The sequence below is a fragment of the Chiloscyllium plagiosum genome, unplaced genomic scaffold (assembly GCF_004010195.1).
Source record: "Chiloscyllium plagiosum isolate BGI_BamShark_2017 unplaced genomic scaffold, ASM401019v2 scaf_10697, whole genome shotgun sequence".
NCBI lineage: Eukaryota > Metazoa > Chordata > Chondrichthyes > Orectolobiformes > Hemiscylliidae > Chiloscyllium > Chiloscyllium plagiosum.
The window spans coordinates 1-13450 of record NW_025212407.1 but is presented as its reverse complement, the minus strand read 5'-3'; the positions used below and the strand labels follow the sequence as shown (position 1 = coordinate 13450).

General features: G+C 45.2%; 1 long non-coding RNA gene across 1 annotated transcript; it reads left to right on the top strand.

The window, feature by feature from the left end:
• Positions 1-952: 952 nt before the first annotated feature.
• LOC122547385 lies at positions 953-13220 on the top strand. The gene is made up of 3 exons (XR_006310989.1): positions 953-1038; positions 3112-3234; positions 13106-13220. It is a non-coding gene; the product is annotated as an uncharacterized LOC122547385 (long non-coding RNA).
• The last annotated feature ends 230 nt before the right edge of the window (positions 13221-13450 follow it).

Sequence of the window (13450 nt, the reverse complement as noted above, 5' to 3'; positions counted from 1 at the left end):
TGATCGGGGGGGGAATGGGGGTGGAGGCATGAGCAGGGGTGGTGTTCCCCTCAGGGTTCTGCGGGTGCGGGGATGGTGACAGTGGGATCTGTGGGGGGGCATGTCAGCAGAATGCAGATGAGTGGGGGTGGAAGTGGTGACAAACAAGGCAGTATGGGGTCAGAAGTCACTGAGCGTGTTACATCCGCGATGATGTGAGGGGCGGAAGTGATGTCACGTGTGGTGCATAAGGAATTGTGAGGGGCGGAAGTGGCTGTGGAAGCGGCCGTGATGGGGGCGGAAGTGACGTCATCAATCAGTGTGGGGATGGTGGCTGCACCAGCCGCATGGCTAATGGCGTCCAAGCAGTTCCAGAGGCCGGGGGAATCTTCTGGAATGTTTGAGGAGCGCTGGTTATGGAGGTGGATAGGTAAAAGTTTGTTGTACTTACAGTTTTTGATATTTGAGATTTAAACAAAACCTGGTGGTTAATTGTCAATCATTACTAGCTAGTACATTTCCTGTAGCATCACCTGTACAAATTAGAGTCCACTGATCAGTAATCTTCTCTCATGTAGTATAAACTTACTTTTGTATTCTTGTGAATTGTCCTGATCAACAGCTTTGTTAAAATGTCTTTTTTTTGCCAGCAAATGCCCTTTAAGTACTTACTCATTTCTGAAATCACAAAGTTGTATTCGTAGCCCCTCATCAAAGAGACTAGTTTCTTCTTACTAATTAATGCTCTCTAAGTGTGAGTTCATAAGTCCCCCCACTGTGATAGTGGTAGGTTACAGAAACATTCAGGCACCACCATTCCAAGTTGCTAAAAAAAAATAAAATCACAAATGCTGATGAACCAAACGGTCTCCTGTGCTGTATTGTTCGATGGTTCTGCAATAAACTTTCAGTTTGATGTTGTCAAACAGTTGAAGTCGTGACTGAACGTTTTGATTTGATTAATGTATTTCAGGCAGAACTTGGGAGAATGCATACTGTTCCTCTGGGTGGGAAAGATTCGAGACTTCCTTCTCCTCAAATCCCAATCAGCTGATGCAGGTAGTCGCCAAATCCTGTTGTGTGTTATTACTGATATTCTATTTCTGCACCTGCACATACACTTTAGCAGCTCCAAAGTGAACCACCTGTGATGTATACTGCTTACTAGAAAGTGCTTTGAACCAAATCTATCCTTTTACAAATAGTGTCAGTTATGACCATCCAATGAGCGGGGGTCATAATAGTATAAACAAGTCAGGAATCAAGGTAAACATTCTAGAATTTATAGGAATTGATCCACTTTCATCTCTTGCAGATTAGACCATGTAGAATTTATATATCCCAATGTGTGCATATATCTCGAATATTATAGGTATTGGGAAGATAGTGCACAGTGGTATTGTCACTGGGCTAGTTATCCAGATGCTTGGGCTACTGCCTGCAGGCATGGGTTCAAATCCCACCACAGCCAAAGGTGGAATTTAAATTTAGTTAATAAATTGGTGATGGTGACCATGAAGGCACTGTAGATTATTGTAAAAATCCAGCTGGTTCACTGATATCCTTCAGGGAAGGAAATCTGCCATCCTTACCTAGTCTGACCTACATGTGACTTCAGACCCACAGCAACTTTAGAGGCATTTAATATTGGATAGGCATATGGACGAGAATGGGATAGTGTAGGTTGGATGGACTTCAGATTGGCGCAACATTGAGAACTGTAATGTTCTGTTTGTCTGTCTATCATAGATTCATACAGGACAGAAAAGACCCTTCAGCCCGTCAAGTGTGCACCATAACTCCCACCAGAAGTGCACTAATCCCAGTTCCAGCATTTGTCCACATCCATCAATGTTATGATATTTGACGTGCTCATTCACATTTTTTTTTAAAGGTTGTAAGGTTTCCAGCCTCTACTACCTTCCCAAGCAGTGCATTCCAGATTCCCACCACCTGCTGAGTGAAAAAGATGTTTCTCAAATTCCCTCTGAATCTCCTGCCCCTTACCCTAAAACAGTGCCCTCTCGTGACTGACCCCTCAACCAAGGGGAACATCTGCTCTCTATTCACCCTGTCCATTCCCCTCAATCTTATACACCTCAATCATGTCCTTATGTGGTCTGACCTACATGTGACTCTAAACCCATAGTAATGTGGTCGATTCTCATAGATGCATACAGTGCAAGAAATACCCTTTCACCCATCTAGTCTTCACCAACATAACTACTACCACCACCACTATAATTATATACACCTCAGTCACCTCTCAACTACCCTCTGCAATGGCTAAGCGAGCCAGTGAATTCAAGGGGCATACAGGGATGGGCAACAAATGCTGGTCTTGTCAGCAACACACATCCCTTGAAAGAATTTGTTAAAAATTATGGCTTGTATAAATGTGATAATGATATAAATGATACACGTATGTGTTTGTGAACATGCAAGTATACACTGACTTGCTCAATCACTCACTCACTAAGGAATTCAGCGTGCAGAAAGTGATTTGAAAATCATGGAATGCTTGCAGGTGAAAAGGAGGCCATTTGGCCCATTGTGTCCCTGCCAACTTTTCCCAAGTGTGTCCCACTCCCTGACCCTTTCCCATAGCTCTGTGACATTTCCCCCTCCTGGAGGTTATTCAATTCCCTTTTAAAAGCCTCAACTGAACTTGCCTCTGCCACACCAGACCTGAAGGAGGGTTATGCTAGACTTGAAACATTAACTCTGTTTCTCTCTCCATAGATGCTGCTAGATCTGTTGAGTTTTGTCACCACTTTGTGGTTCTATCAGTCGGTCAATGAGTAATGAATGTTCTTGCAGTTTCTGATCTGACAGAATGACTTACCTTAGGAACTCAGATGCAGGGACTGCAGCAGGCTGAATTCTCGTTCTCTGGGAATTCATTCACTTTGTAGGCAGTACGCAGGATCCTTTCCAAAAAATCCGGGTTTTGAGAGGACTGCTTTGGAATATTGTCTGGTGGTGAAGGAGAGTGTGGATATTTGAACTAAGATGTTTGAAAGGAAAGGAATAATGACTTGGATTTTGTGTTTAAATTTCTGTTCTTCATCTGGAAGAAAGTGGAACAATATTTTTTTTAAAGTGTAGACCTTACTACATTGTTTCTGACAGTTCCAGAAACACGGAAAACAACAGAAGAGGCTGAAGTGAATGATCAAGATGATTATTTTCTTGGGTGTCAGCCGCCCTCTCAGCAATTAGCAGTGGATGTGGATATTCCTGAAAGCTCAGAAGGTAAGCTACAAAGAAATCCTTATTCTTACTAAGTGAGCAGGACTATGATACAACTCCATCAGCGATGAAAATTTACATTTATATAACATCTTTTAATTGAGCAAACTATGAGGGCCCTTCAGAGAAGTGAGCAGCAAACCAGGCCTCTGAGTAGACTGCTCATCGCCTCTCTCTCTCAATCTTTCTTCATTTAAAAATAAAAGGACAAAATACACCTCTTAAAGCTATCACAGCATCAAACTAGGGAGAGGATGAGGCAACAAGGGAAGTCAGGGACAGCATAAAAGCGAAGGTCGTGGGTGTGGTACTGGAAAAGCACAGCAGGTCAGGCAGCATCCAAGGAGCAGGAGAATTGATGTTTCGGGCATAAACCCTTCATCAGGAATGAGGCTTGTGTGTCGGGGGGCTGTGGGGGGAAGGTAGCTGAGAATGCAAGAGGTAGGTAAAGGTGGGGGAGAACGTGATAGGTCGGAGAAGAGGGTGGAGCGGATAGATGGGAGAGACGATGGCTAGATCAAGAGGGCGGTGCTGAGTTGGAGGCTTGGGACTGGGATAATGTGGGGAGAGGGGAAATGAAGAAACTGGTGAAATCCACATTGATCCTGTGTGGTTGGAGGATCCCAGGGCGGAAGATGAAACATTCTTCATCCAGGTGTCGGGTGGTTCAGATTTAGTGATGGAGGAAGTCCAGGACCTGCGTGTTTTTTGCAGAGTGGGAGGAGAAGTTGAAGTGTTCGGCCACGGGCAGTGGGGTTGGTTGGTGTGGGTGTCCCAGAGATGTTCTCTGAAACCATCCGCAAGTTGGTGTCCAGCCTCCAGCGCATCTCCTCCACTTCCCGCATTGCTGCCCATTGAAACCCACCCCTCCCAATGCAACAAGGACAGAACCCCCTGGTCCTCGCCTTCCACCCCACCAACCTCCGTATACATCACATCATCCTTTGCCGTTTCTGCAACCTACAAACTGACCCCACCCATTAGGGATATATTTCCCTCCCCATCCCATCAGCGTTCTGGAGAGACCATTCCCTCCACGACTCTCTTTTTAGGTCCATGCCCCCCCACCAGCCCACACCCCACTCCTGGCACCTTTCCCTGCCAACACAGGAAGTGCAAAACCTGAATCCACACTTCCCCCCACCTCACCTCTGTGCAAGACCCCAAAGGATCCTTCCACATCTGACAGAAATTTACCTGCACCTTCACCAATGTCATCTACTGTATCCATTGCACCCGGTGTGGTCTCCTCTACATCGGGGAGACGAGGTGCCTACTTGCAGATTGTTTCAGAGAACATCACTGGGATATCTGCACCAACCAATCCCAGAGCCCCATGGCTAAACGCTTCAACATCCCCTCCCGTTCTGCCAAGGACATGCAGGTCCTGGGCCTCCTGCATCACCACACCCTAACCACCCAATGTCTGGAGAAAAAACGCTTCATCTTCCGCCTCAGGACCCTGCAACCAAATGGGATTAATGTGCAGTTTACAGTTTCCTCAATTCCCCTTCCCCCACATTATCCGAGTCCCAAGCCTCCAACTTGGCCGCCCTCTTGACCTGTCCATTGTCTTTCCCATCTATCCACTCCACTCTCCTCTCTGACTTATCACTTGCTCCCCCACCTTCATCTGTCTATTGCATTCTCAGCTACCTTTTCCCCCAGCCCCACCGTCCTCCCATCCCCCCATTTATCTTTTAGCTCCCCCACCCCCCACCTCCCCGGTCCACAAGCCTCATTCCTGATGAAGGGCCTATGCCTGAACTTCAATTCCCCTGCTCCTCGGATGCTGCCTGATCTGCTGTGCTTTTCCAGCGCCACACACTCAAGTCTGATCTGCAGTCCTCACTTTCTCCGATAAAAGCAAAAGCATACCATATGGTGAAGATTAATGAGAAACCAGAGGATTGGGAAAACTTTAGAAGCCAGCAGAGGATACCTAAACAAGCAATAATGAGGAGAGGGTGAAATATGAGTAAGCTATGAGTAGTCAGAGTTTTTTTTAGATATCTGAAGAGTGGACATTGTACTGCTGGAAAATGAGGCTAGAGAAGTACTAATGGGGATCAAAGAAATGGTGGAGAAATTGAACAGGTACTTTGCATCACTTTTCATTGTGGAAGACACCAGCAGCATAGCAGAACTTCAAGAGAGTCAGGAGGCAGAGGTGAGTGTAGTGGCCAGTCACTAAGGAGCAGGTGCTGGGGAAGCTTGAAAGGTCTGATGGTGGATAAATCACCAGGACCAGATGGGCTGAAGAGGTAGAGTCACAGATATATACATCACAGAAACAGTCCCTTCTGTCCAAACTGACCAGATATCCCAACCCAATCTTACTCCCATTTGCCAGCACCCGGCCCATATCCCTCCAAACCCTTCCTATTCCTATACCCATCCAGGTGCCTTTTAAATGTTGCAATTGTACCAGCCTCCACCACTTCCTCTGGCAGCTCATTCCATACACGCACCACCCTCTGTGTAAAAAGTTGCCCTTAGGTCCCTTTGAAATCTGTCCCTCTCGCCTTAAAACTGTGTTGTCCAACTTTGGACTCCCCAAACCCTGGGAAAAGACCTTGGCCATCTACCCTATCCATGCCCCCTCATGATTTTATAAACCTGTATAAGTTTACCTCTCAGCCTCCGATGCTCCAGGGGAAACAGCCCCAGCCTATTCAGCCTCTCCCTGTAGCTCAAACCCTCCAACCTTCCAACCTGGCAACATTCTTATAAATCTTTTCTGAACCCTTTCAAGTTTCACAACATCCTTCCTATAGCAGGGAGACCAGGATTGAATACAGTATTCCAACAGTGGCCTAACCGATGTCCTGTACAGCCACAACATGATCTCCCAACTCCTGTACTCAATGCTCTGACCAATAAATGAGAGCATACTAAATGCCACCTTCCTAGCCTCCTGAGACTCCACTTTCAAGGAACTATGAACGTGCACTCCAAGGTCTCTTTGTTACACTCCTCAGCAGCAGTCCCAGGACCTTAAGTGTACAAGTTCTGCCCTGATTTACTTTTCCAAAATGCAGCACTTCACATTTATTGAAATTAAACTGCATCTGCCACTCTTCGGCCCATTGGCCCATCTGATCAAGGTTCCATTGTACACTGAGATAACCTTCTTCAGCTCCACACCTCCAATTTTGGTGTCATCTGCAAACTTACTGACCATACCTGCTATGTTCACATCCAGATCATTATATAAAATGACTCAGAGAGGTAGTACAGTCAGAGAGACATTAGGCACATTTAAGCGACTGCTGGACAAGCACATGGACAGCAGTAAGATGAGGGGTGCGTAGGTTAGGTTGATCTTAGATTAAGGTAAGTGCTCGACGCAACATTGTGGGCCGAAGGGTCTATACTGAGCTGTACTGTTCTATGTTCTATGACAAAAAGCATTGGACCTTGCACCGTTTCTTGTGGCACACCACTGTTCACAGGTCTCCAGTCTGAAAAGCAGTGCAGAATGGGAAAGCTGAAGAGATTGTAGATTCATTGGTAGTGATCTTCCAGGAATCGTTTGGGTCAGGAATGGTCCCAGCGGACTGGAAAATGGCTAACACAACACCCCTGTTTTAGAAGGGAGGGAAGTAAAAGACAGGAATCTGTAAGTCGGTTAGTCTTATCCCAGTCTTTGGTAAGATTTTAGAGTTCATTATTAAGAATAAGATTGTGGAGACTTGGAAGTGCATGGCAAAATATGGCTGAGTCAACATGGCTTTGTTAAGGGGAGTCATGCCTGACAAATCCATTAGGATTCTTTGAGGAGGTAATGAACAAGTTAGACCAAGGAGAGCCAGTGGATGTGATCTATTTGGATTTCCAGAAGGCCTTTGACACGAGAGGCTGCTAAATAAGAAGAAATGTCATTGACCGTTAACTGCCCTCTGAGATATTCCAGAGAGCCATTCAGTTCCAGGGCAATTAGGGATGAAGTACAAATACTGGCCCTTGCCGGTAATGCCAACCTCCCATGAAAGAACAAAGAAAGATCTCGGAATTCTTATGGTGCATAATGAGACCGTTCGGCTCATCGTGCCTTTACTGGCCCTTCAAACGAGTGTCATACCCGATGTCAATCTCCTGCTTTTTCCCCATATTCCCGCACTTCATTTCTATCCAAATACACATCCAGTGCCCCTCTTGAACGTCTCAGTTGAACCTGTCTCCTGTACATTCAACACCCTAACTACTCGCTGGGTGAAAGAAGTTTTCACACTTCAATGCTTTTTTTGTTGATCTCATTAAATCCCTTGTTCCTTTTGACAAACCAGAACTGTTTCTCCTTGTCAACAATATACAGCCCGCTGATGACTTTGAAAGCATCGCTACCAGATCTTCTCTCTGTTTCTTTCTCACTAAGGAGAACAAAGCCAGCTTCTTCAATTTATCCTGATCAGTGAAGTTTCTCATCCCTGGAACTGCTAATGTAAACCATTTCTGCGCTCTCTCCAAAACATTCGTATCTTTCCAATAATTTGGCATCTGGAACTGTACACAATGCTCCAACTGAGGTCTAAAAAGTGCCCCGTGTAAGTTCAACATCATCCACTTGCTGTTGTACTTATTAATAAAGCTGAGGACACTGTGCTTTATTGAATGCTCTCTCCACCCATCCTACAACTTTCAATGATCTGTGCATATATACATCCAGGTCCCTCTGATCCTGCGCTCCCTTCTTAGAATTGTACCCCCACCTATTTTACATTGTCTTTCAACGTTCTTCCTATCAAAACGCATCATCTCACTTCTTCATATTGAACGTAGTCTGCCACCGACAAACCCACTCCACCACCTTGTCCATGTCCTTCTGGAATCCTCTCGCAGTTTACCATTCATCCAGGGTATTTCTGGTTCAAAGCCCAGCCGTGGTGTCTGGTGAAATCTAAATTCGGTTACTAAAGAAAATCTGAAATTGAAATCTAGTCTTGGTGATGATGACCATGAAACAATTGTCAATTGTTCACGAATGACCTATCGGGAGGGAAATCTGCCATCCTTACCCAGTCTGGCCGATATGTAACATTAGTCCAGCATTGATTCTGATACAGCTGAGGAAGCTACTGAATATGAGGGGCAATTAGGGATGGGACCCAAATGCTGGTCTTGCCAGCGATGGTCTCGCCACATATAAATATTCAAAAAAATCAATTGCAGTGTTTCCCAAGTTACAACAGTGATGACACTAATAAAAACTTCATTAACTGTGAAGTTGTGAAAAGTACTATTCATTTTAAAAATTCATTTGCTGGATCTGGACGCTGATGGTCAGACCAACATTTATTGCCCATCCCTAATTGCTCACAGAGGGTAGTTAAGAGTCAACCACATTTCTGTGGGTCTAGAGAAACATATGGGCCAGACTGGGTAAGGTCAGCAGATTTCCTTCCCTGAAAAACATTAGTGAACCAGATGGATTTTCTGACAATCAACAACAGTTTCATGGTTGCCATTAGACTCCCAATTCTAGATTTCTAACTGCTAGGATGGTGTCCCCAGAGCATTACCCTGGGTCTCTGGGTTAATAGTCTAGTAACAATACCACTCGGTCATTGCCTCCCCGATAAATGTAAGTATGGCTTTTCAATCAGCTCATTGAGTCTGTGCTCAGGAAAGAACCATCCAGCCTTATTTCACTCCCCAAGTCTCATCCTCTAGTCTTGCAGGTTACTATGTCTCAAGTGGACAACGAAGTGGTTTTACAAAGTGATGAGGATTACTATCCTGACCTCCCTCAGGCACTGGGTTCCAGATTCTCATCACCCTTTTGAGTTCAAAAAGATAGCACCTTGCAAGGTTTGTGAAGGTTTGTAGCTCAGGTTGAGGTTCAGGGTGTAGGTTTGCTCGCTGAGCTGTAGGTTTGATATCCAGACGTTTCATTACCTGGCTCGGTAACATCATCAGTGGCGACCTCCAAGTGAAGCGAAGCTGTTGTCTCCTGCTTTCTATTTATATGTTTGTCCTGGATGGACAAAGTACCTTCCCAACTCCTGACTACTCTTTCCAACAATTGCTTTCAATCTACGGAGGAACCTCTATTATCCGAATGTCAATTATCCGAAAATCAGATTATCCAAAGGAGATCTCGAGGTCCTGACAGAAACATTACATCAAAGACATGTGTCCAACACTGATCGCTTCTTTTGTTTACAGGGATTGAAAGTGCTGCCGAGAATAGTCCTGGACTGATGGGAGCACAGGCACCGTCTCTAAATTTTTTTAGATTCCCTACAGTGTGGAAACCGGCCCTTCTGCCCAACAAGTCCACACCGACCCTCCAAAGAGTAACCCACCCAGACCCATTCCCCTACATTTACCCCTTCACCTAACACTACAGGCAATTTAGCATGGCCAATTCACCTAACCTGCACATTCTTGGACTGTGGGAGGAAACCCACGCAGACATTGGGAGAATGTGCAATCTCTAGCTCGCTCTCTCGCGCTCTCTCTCTCTCTCTCTAGCTCGCTCTCTCCCCCGAATAATCCCTCCAACATTGTCCTCTACAGGGCAAAGGTGGAACCTGTCAAAATGTTGCAGTAGAAAGGGCTGTCTGTGTACGCGCACACCCTATTTGGAGACTCATCGCCCAAAAGGCAGCAGCAGTCTTGTTGGTGTCCAATCCACCTGCCGTGGGTGGGGCGGGCGAGGGTTCGCGTGCGCTGTGCTGCTGCTAGTCTCCTGAAAGGGGAGCAGACTTAATAGAAAACTCCGAGCCCCAGCCGAAAGGCATCGAATGAATTAACTGAATCCTCAATTATCCGAACCAAATAGTGCCCGCCCATCTCGTTTGAATAATTGATGTTTTCCTGTATATCCCCTGGTCATTGATCTCCTGGGGAGTAGTAACAAAACCTTTTTACCCATTGTATCTGGGCCTATCATTATTTTATCAATTTCAGCCATCTCTGCTCCAGAGAAAATAGCTCCAGCTTCTCCAGCGTTTTCCCAACGATAAAATTCTTCACTCCAAGCAACATCTCCCACTGTTCCGCCTCTACTGCAATCATATCATTATAATCCCAGAATGATACAGCACAGAAAGAGGCCAGTCAGCCCATCACCTCTGTGCTGGTGCTTTGAAACAGCAAACAATTCGCCCCCACTGCCTAACTCTTTCCCTGTGGACCTGTGAAATCTTCGCTTCAAGTATTTATCCGTTAGCTTCTGAAAGCTAGAATCGAATTTTTCATTACCTTTCCAGACAGCGTGCTCCAGATCCTAACGACCTGAGTTACAAATTCTCCTATATCCCCGCTCTGAGACATTTGCAGATTACCTTCAATCTGTGTCCTCTGGTAACTAGCCCTCCAGCCAGTTCTCCTAGATATTAAAACCCCTCATCATTTTAAAGCAAGCTTTTACTCGTATCTCATCCCTCATTGTGTGTTAACCACCAAAGAATCTTCAAATGTGATCAGGGCTCAAAGCAGGATTGTAACTCTAAATCTAACAAAAGAAATTTTGGAATAATCAGGCAGAAAATGTGTAGGGAGGGAGAGTGGAAAGAAATGGGATAGTTCTTTCAAAGAATTGGCATTGTGATGAGGAATAGAATGGCCTCTTGTGGTCCTGGATGGTGCCATGAGATTACTGAAATGATATAGTAAGTAGGAGCAGACACTGACCATTTGGTCCCTCAGTCTGTTCTGCTGCTCTGTAAAGATATGGTTGATAATCCACCCCTCTCTCTCTTCCAGTAAGGCAAATTGAAGGTTGTAAAGAACAATACAGCACAGGAACAGGCCATTCAGTCCTCCAAGCCTGTGCTGCCACATTTTGCCTTTCCATACTAAAACTGTCTTACAGGATCCATATGCCTCTATTCCCTTCCTATTCATGTATTCATCCAGGAGCTTCTTGAATGCTGCTATTGTATTCGCTTCCACCACCACCTCTGGCAGCACGTTCCAGGCACTCACCGCCCTATCCTTGTCTATTCTTATACTTAATGTCCCTTCCAGCAAAGACAGGCGTGCCATAGGCTATTTTTACTACCTTATTTACCTACACCATCACATTCCGTGATCTATGGGCCTGCACACCCAGATGCCTCTGCATATCAATACTCCTAAGGGTTCTGCCATTCACTGTATAATTTCTACCTGTGCATGATCTTCCAAAATGCATCACCTCACATTTGTCTGGATTAAACTCTGCCATTTTTCTGCCCATGTCTCCAACAAGATCTCATGGAATACAGAGAGAACTAGCCATTTGGATACAGAACTGGCTCAAAGGTAGAAGACAGAGGGTGGTGGTGGAGGTTGGTTTTTCAGACTGGAGGCCTGTGACCAGTGGAGTGCCACAAGGATCAGTGCTGAGTCTACTGTTACTCATCATTTATATAAATTATTTGCATAATAATTTAAGAGGTACGGTTCATGAATTTGCAGATGACACTAGGATTGGTGGTACAGTGGACAGTAAAGATGATTACCTGGGATTGCAGCAAGACCTTGATCAACTGGGCCAGTGGGCTGAGGAGTGGCAGATGGAGTTTAACTTAGATAAATGCAAGGTGTTGCATGTTATTGGTCAAACCAGGGCAGGACTTACACAGGGCCCTGGGCAGTCTCTTAGAATAAAGAAATCAAGGGTTACCGGTTCATAGCTCCTTGAAAGTGGAGTCACAGATAGAAAGGGAGATGAAGAAGACTTTCATGATATTTGCTTCATCAGTCAGAGTATTGAGTGCAGGAGTTGGGATGTCTTGTTACAGCTGTATAAGCAATTGGTGAGGTCACATTTGGAGCACTGTACAATTCTGGTCACTCTACTGTAAAAAATATATCATTAAACGAGAAAAAGAGTGCAAAAAAGATTTACTAGGATGCAACCTGGATTGGAAGGTTTGAGTTATAAGGAGGTTGGATAGACTGGGACTTTTCTTCCCTGAAGCATAGAAGGCTAATTACAACATTTAAGAGGCATTTGGATGGGTATATGAATAGGAAGGGTTTGGAGGGATATGGGCCGGGCGCTGGCAGATGGGACTAGATTGGGTTGGGATATCTGGTCGGCATGGTCGGGTTGGACTGAAGGGTCTGTTTCCATGCTGTACATCTCTATGACTCTATGATCTGTATCCTGGTGTATCCTCTGACAATACTTCTCACTATCCACAACTCCACCAATCTTTGTATCATCTGCAAACTTATTAAATAGATGAGCTATATTTTCCTTCAAATCCTTACGTAGACCACGAACAGCAGAGGACCCAGCAATGATCCCTGTGGAACACCAGATAGTGGGGAAAAGGCCGGGAAGTGGAGTTAGCATTACCGGATCAGCCAAGATCTCAATGAATCATGGAACAAACTTGATGGGCTGAATGGCCTGCTTCTGCTCCTACATATAATGGTTTCCTTCACTGTTTTCGCACTGCTCCCACAAACACCTCTCACCATCCCTATCTCTGTTAGTTCACAAATCTATCAATCTCAGACTTGAATACAGACAACAACTGAGCCTCTACCTGAGATAGGGAATTTCCAAAATTTGTCAGTCAAGTGTCTGAAGAAATCTGCCCTTTGGATAAGTACATGTGTGGGCAAGGTTTGAAGGGATATGGGCCAGGAGGAGGCAGGTGCAACTAGTTTAGTTTGGGATTATGTTCGGCATGGACTGGTTGGACTGCAGGATCTGTTTCTGTGCTGTATAACTATGACTCTGTAAGCCATCAACCCCTCACCCTGAGCCTGTGACCCCTGGGTTTTTGACTCTGCAGCCAGGCCTGTTCGAGCCCCCTCAGCTTACACCCTGTCGTGCTGTCCCAGTTGGATCACGTCAACACAGGGCAGGTAATGGAAATACAGTTTGACCTGTATCTCATCGCATCATTCTTCCATCAACTTCCAGTCGAACAACTTCCTCCAATAATTCACGGAGAACCAATCACTGATCGGAGGAGTACATTTCAAGCACATCTAGCTCCTGTAGTGACACCTAACCAGGTAGGTACTTGGGAAACTTGCTAAGATGTATATTCATAAAAGGGAGAAGGAATTACAGGGATTCATATTTTTTTTTCTGTTTGTTGATGGGGAGGGTGTGTGTGTCTCTGTTGTTTATTGGCTTTATCCTTACTTGCCCTTGAGAAAGTGAGCTGCCTTCTTGAACCACTGCAGCCCATTTTGTTAGCTACCATCACAGACTCACGTACATTCACTCTCAATCTCTCTCTCTCTCGCTGTCTCTCTCTCG